Source organism: Lolium perenne, chromosome 7 (genome assembly GCF_019359855.2).
Source record: "Lolium perenne isolate Kyuss_39 chromosome 7, Kyuss_2.0, whole genome shotgun sequence".
NCBI lineage: Eukaryota > Viridiplantae > Streptophyta > Magnoliopsida > Poales > Poaceae > Lolium > Lolium perenne.
The window spans coordinates 287,858,187-287,863,665 of NC_067250.2; the positions used below are offsets into that span (position 1 = coordinate 287,858,187).

General features: G+C 44.3%; 1 long non-coding RNA gene across 2 annotated transcripts; it reads left to right on the top strand.

Annotated features, from left to right (window-relative positions):
• Positions 1-1,477: 1,477 nt before the first annotated feature.
• Positions 1,478-5,155, top strand: LOC127312345 (uncharacterized). Of its 2 annotated transcripts, XR_007858274.2 has the most exons (4): positions 1,478-1,866; positions 2,024-2,162; positions 2,908-4,038; positions 4,968-5,155. It is a non-coding gene; the product is annotated as an uncharacterized lncRNA (long non-coding RNA). The 2 variants fall into 2 exon arrangements; XR_007858273.2 differs by lacking the exon at positions 2,024-2,162 and having other exon boundaries at positions 1,483-1,866.
• Positions 5,156-5,479: the final 324 nt, after the last annotated feature.

Genomic DNA, 5,479 nt, shown 5'->3' on the forward strand with positions numbered 1-5,479 from the left:
TTTGGCTCTAGTTAAATTTTGACTTCCTTCCTTGGCCTTGTAAAAAAATCTTTCTTTTTTTACACTAAATCTTAGTTTGATTCCTTATATGGGCAATGAGTACCCATGACCCATTGCCCCACATGTGGCGGCCGGGGCATCCCCATCTCCCGGCCTGCCTCACCCCTCCCCCCTCTTCTTCCCCGCCACCGCCGGCGGGAGCCATCGGGCAAAGCCCGGGCGGTGCTGGCGACGACGGCTTCCCCTTCCCCAGCGCGTGTGGAGGACTCGACAGGGCGAGTCCCTTCTGACATGTTTGGCGAGACGGAGGGAGTACCTTATTGAAGATTGGAGTTGTGGAGAGCGCCAAATCCAGCCACAAGCAATCACACCATGACACCAAGATACACTGAGATATGTTAAGATAATTTAATTGTTTTAAAAGTGAAACTAGGAAACTTTGTCGATGTTTATTATTCCACGCGTGTAATTATTAGGTTTTCCCTCCAAATCGACATATTAAGAAGTAATATACTCCGTAGTTATAACATGGAAATATAAACTTCATGATAAATCTGAAAATATAGAATAGTACAAGTTTATTATTGGTACTATAGTACATATTTCCAACAGTAATTACACCGACCATGGCTTCCACTGCATCTCGAATGTTGAGCGCGCCTAGGCGCTTGAGCTGACAAAAAGAAAAGGAAATTTATCCCAACGTTCCAATAAAGTGTCCAGATCTTCAATCGCTGGCCTTCAATTTGAAGCGCCTACATGCCGATATCCTACAACACAACCGCCGATTCGCGCGCTGGGACTAAAGACCTTGACGCTTACGCTTAGCGCCCCGCAGTGTAGATGCCCTACAGGAAGGACGATCGTGGCGTGGCCGAAGAATGTAGTCTGGAACTGGAGGTGAAGCTGGAGCCGCGGTGCTGGCTACGGAGTTCCTCCGCTGCTTCTCCGCTGTGATGCTGCTCGTCATCGCCTCGTCCCACTCGAGCTCCGCGGCGGCGCTGATAGCCTTGGCCACCTCGTCGTCGTACACGGCCTCCTCGGCCGGGACTCGCCGCACCACCACCGTGGAGTTGCGCGGGACCAACTCGTCCGTGTACTGGCGGCCGGTCACCGCGTCCGAGATGGCGATGCCCTCCCCAGGGCTGTGGCCGTGGCGGCCTGTCGTGAGGATTAGGCGCTTCAGGTCGCCGACGGAGATAGCAGGCGTGGCGAGGGGCACGGAGAAGGTGTCCACGCCGCTCCGGTATCGGTAGTACACCGCCATGATCTCCTCCTTCCCTTGATATTGGTTGGTCGTCACGGAGGACGACAGAGATAAACCCCGTCGCTCTGAGTCCGAGTCGCGTGGCGTCCCGAGCAGGAAAATATTGCATCTCAGAGCAGGGTTCAGGGACTTATATCTACCCAATTTCTAATTATTGCCTGGGCACGCTCTAGTCTTACAGGGTGCTCCCTTCTCGTAGTCGTCGGATCGTGATCGAGTGGCTCAGACGAAGCAACGCAAGCGAGGAAAAAAAGACGACTACCTCTTCCCCGTTCCCCTGTTGAAAGTCAACTTCGTCCTCAACCCTTCTTCTCTTCATCCGCGCCCACTTCTTCTCAACCCCTCGTCAATCCCCCACTAGATCGACCTCAACGGCGGCGAGCGGACCGCCGTGAAGCTGTGGGGCGTTCCTCCTGGTAGGTGGGAGCCCTGTAACAACCTCGCCGTCGCGGACGTGTGGATCGACGCGTCCGACGCGGGCCATGTAATTCGACGCATTCGAGTTGGGCTGGATGAGCTTGAACGCATCGGCGAGAGGGCATCGGCGGCGTCTTGTTGCGTCCAGACCGCGGCGTACTTCTGTTCCTTTTTTGGAGATCGTGAGTGCTTCAATCTTGAGCTTTTCCCCATCCGATTTTTGCTTTTCCGCGTTGGTAATTTAGGATCGTGCCCGTTTGATTTTAGTTGCTTAGGGATTGATTCGCGTTTGATTCTAGTTGCGGAGACACAACCCCAGCTAAACTAGTGTTGTAGCAGGTTTACTCGCAGCAGTTCGTGGCTCTACATCGTTGCCATTCAGTATGGATGAGCTAGTGGTGGTCAATACTATAGGATGTATATTTACGAGCGCAGATACGGTGGTGGACTGGTGGTCATGAAGGTTCAGTTCTTAATGGTGTGTGTCTCTGTTGTAGCATGTAATATTTTTTGCCGGTTGAATGCTGGCAGATATTCCCGGTTCAGCTGCTTGAACCTCTCCTTTTTACCTGACCAACTTGGGCATTAGATGGAAGTGTTCAGCAATTCGTGGAAACTCTGAAATTTGTAGCGGTAGATGTATTTTTTTTCTTTTTCTACATCTAGGATCTTGATTAGTAGGTTTCCCCAGGATATTGGATGTAACAAATAGTAGCTTCCTCCAGATCTGGCTGTAACAAATAGTAGGTTTTCCCAAAGAATGATACTGTCCTTGGGGTGTTTAATCTCCTGGTCTGGTGTCATTAACAGAAGCCAGATGTCATGTACTTCTTCAAAGTAAAACTGTGAGCATACTTGCATCAATCACATTCAGCTACTTGAAAGAATCAAACATAAAGCAGAGTAAGGTCATCTAGACATATAGGTGGGTGCAATATATCATCTTGTATTTAACGGCAGGATGATTAGGATTGTATTTACACATCCAGTGCTCACGATGATATGATTTGAGGCTGGTAGTGATATAATAATATGTACATATGGTGTGGTAAACTAGGAACACTGCAATTATATGTGCATATGATTTGGCCGCACTCCATTATCATTATTATTTTTGAAGCTTCCAATTCTGTCCTCTATGAAACGCTACTGCATTTTCCTGCCCTTCTCCGTTGTTTCTTCTCACTGGTGAGAAATTCTGCATGGGCTGTGTTGCGTTGCAGGGTCACCTTCTCGAGGATCAACAAGAGGAAATCAACAGAGGACTTATCTGGCGTGCCATACAACATGATGTTGCTCAACTGCCTCCTATCGGCATGTTAACTAGCCAGCTACCGATACTTGAGCTTCACGATCTTGCACTCTACTAGCACTAGAACTACTTGCAGAAACACAGGCTTTGCTTGACTGGTTCTTCGTCCATGCCATTCATGTTTGTTCTTAACTACCACGTTGAGTCTTGTTTGATACTAGTTTGCTGAGGGGCAGTTTGGTCATAGTCTCATAGATGTGTTAATCCCTTGAAATTTAACTTGGCTGTAATAGTTCTCTGATAATGTATTATTCATGTTAAGTTAGTACTAATTTTCAGAAATCGAGCAAGTTAAACGTCTTGCTCTCTTAATGATATATTTAGTGCACCTGATGAACCAAGTAGGTCCACTGTTTCAGACTAATATATTTGAAGCAATCTGCTGCTTGCAACTATAGTAGTTTTCGTCAAAGGGTTGTATTGTAGCCAGTGTAGTCCTATTTCATCCAGTTTTAACTTGGTCATTTATGTTCTTAATAACATTTGCATTCTTGTAAGTCTTTAGAAATATGCTTATCTCGTTTCCTTGCCCAGTTAATCTTCTTTATATATTTGAGCTAGCTTCGTATGCCTTACACTATACTTTCCATGCCTTGCTCCTTTTTATGTACTGCCATGAGTTTTCTGGCATAGAAGAGCTTTCTGGCCTAGCACTTGCTGGTCTTTGCATTATGTGTTCTCTAGTGATGCTCCCCATCTTGTTTCGTGTCTAAAATAAATCTACTGTGTACTACTTTTGAGATAATTTTATAGAGCTATTGCCAGATAGTATTTTCAGTATTGTAGCAAGTGGCACTAAACAACGGATCGTGGAGCTTTAAAATACGAATGTTATTACACAGCTATAACACTTTTTTGTGTGTTTTGGGCATGGTTCAGGTGCTTTTGATCAATTCCTTATTATAACCTATGAGTCTTATCTCTCAACCTACAACTGACTGCAAGTGTCCTGTAGGTGTGTTGGACATATTAAAATATAGGAAGCTAATAGAGGAGGAAAGAAGCGATTTGATTACCAAGCAGCATGGTCCTTTGGGTTGTGGTAAGCTATTCTCGCATCTTGAATTTATATTTATAAAGTTAATGTTGCATAGTTTTTGATTGGTGATATTTGTTTTGGGTAATTTGACTGATGATCCATGATGAACTGAACTTAGTTGTATTTGATTCTTGCATGTAGTTTTAGCAGTACTAGAGCTATTTTTGTATTTTGTTACACCCATGAGCTGTACAACAACTGTATAGGATGTAGTTCTCCCAACTAGCATTTAATTGTTCACATTGATCTGATGCAGCAATAACATGTTTTTTTTATGTATTTTTAGTTGTGCTCGAGCTGTTTTTGTACATCCGTAGACCATAGCCTATATGATTATGATTTTGTATACGATGTTAAATTCTGAATGTTTAAATCGGCATGGTCTGATGCATGGTTTGAACGGTTGGATGTAGTATTAGAGCATTAGTTACATGTATGATCTACATGATCTTTTGTATAATGTACAGTTTCAATGCTCAAATCTGTATAGTCTCGAAATAAAACTTATGCCTGCTGTAAGTTATTGTGTTAGCATGTACTTTTTATTTAGTAGATGTGTGTTTGTTACATGCACGAGTTTTTCTTTGTACATGATCATGTGTGCAGGATGTATTTTCTTCCCATGGGTTGAACCATTCACTGCGGGTATTGTTACATGTAGTTTTTAGCTTTAAACTGCAATGGTTGCACAGCCATAATGTAGTTGTTCATATACCGCCATGCATTTTTCCCATGTAATGCATTTGCTAGTATTTTTTCACGCAAGCAATCTAGATGTGGTTTTGCAATTATCGACTGCCATGTGCTTTTTTCCAATATGTACTTTCATTGTAAAACGTAATGATTTATTATCTGTTTTTCTTTATTTTCATTTTTTTCTCATTCACTTATTTCCTCAGACACTAGATCCAACGTATTTTATTTCCCTGCAGTTTCTTCAATGCAAGATCGACACAAGGATGTAACAGCAGTGATATTTTACATCGTCTACCAGGGGCGGAGCGGCGAGAGGTCTAGAGAAGCGTTGCTTTTGTAAATCACCTAGAACAAAATTTTCATCTATGGGAGTAAAAAGCAGGCGAGGTACCTGTGATTTTTTTGGCTTTTGCCAACCCATGTACGTTGATTAGTGATTACACTATTTCTCTGTGATGAACTAGCAACGGACCTGCCGTTGCATCTTTTTCACCTCACGAAAAAGCGGTTGTCTGGGCGGGCTTGTGGAAACAATAAAGAATGGGGACATGGGGGACTAGGGGACCACAACTTTCCTTTTCTGGTAAGGCGCGGTAACGGACATCATTTTCTTTCTAATTTGGGGAGGGGCACCGTGGAAGACTACCCAGTGCCTGGGCACTGTGTAGCCACGTCCTTATATCTAGGGTGGGCGGTACGAATCCTAGACAGTCGTGTGAACGGATTTTGGGTCCGACTTCGATTCGTG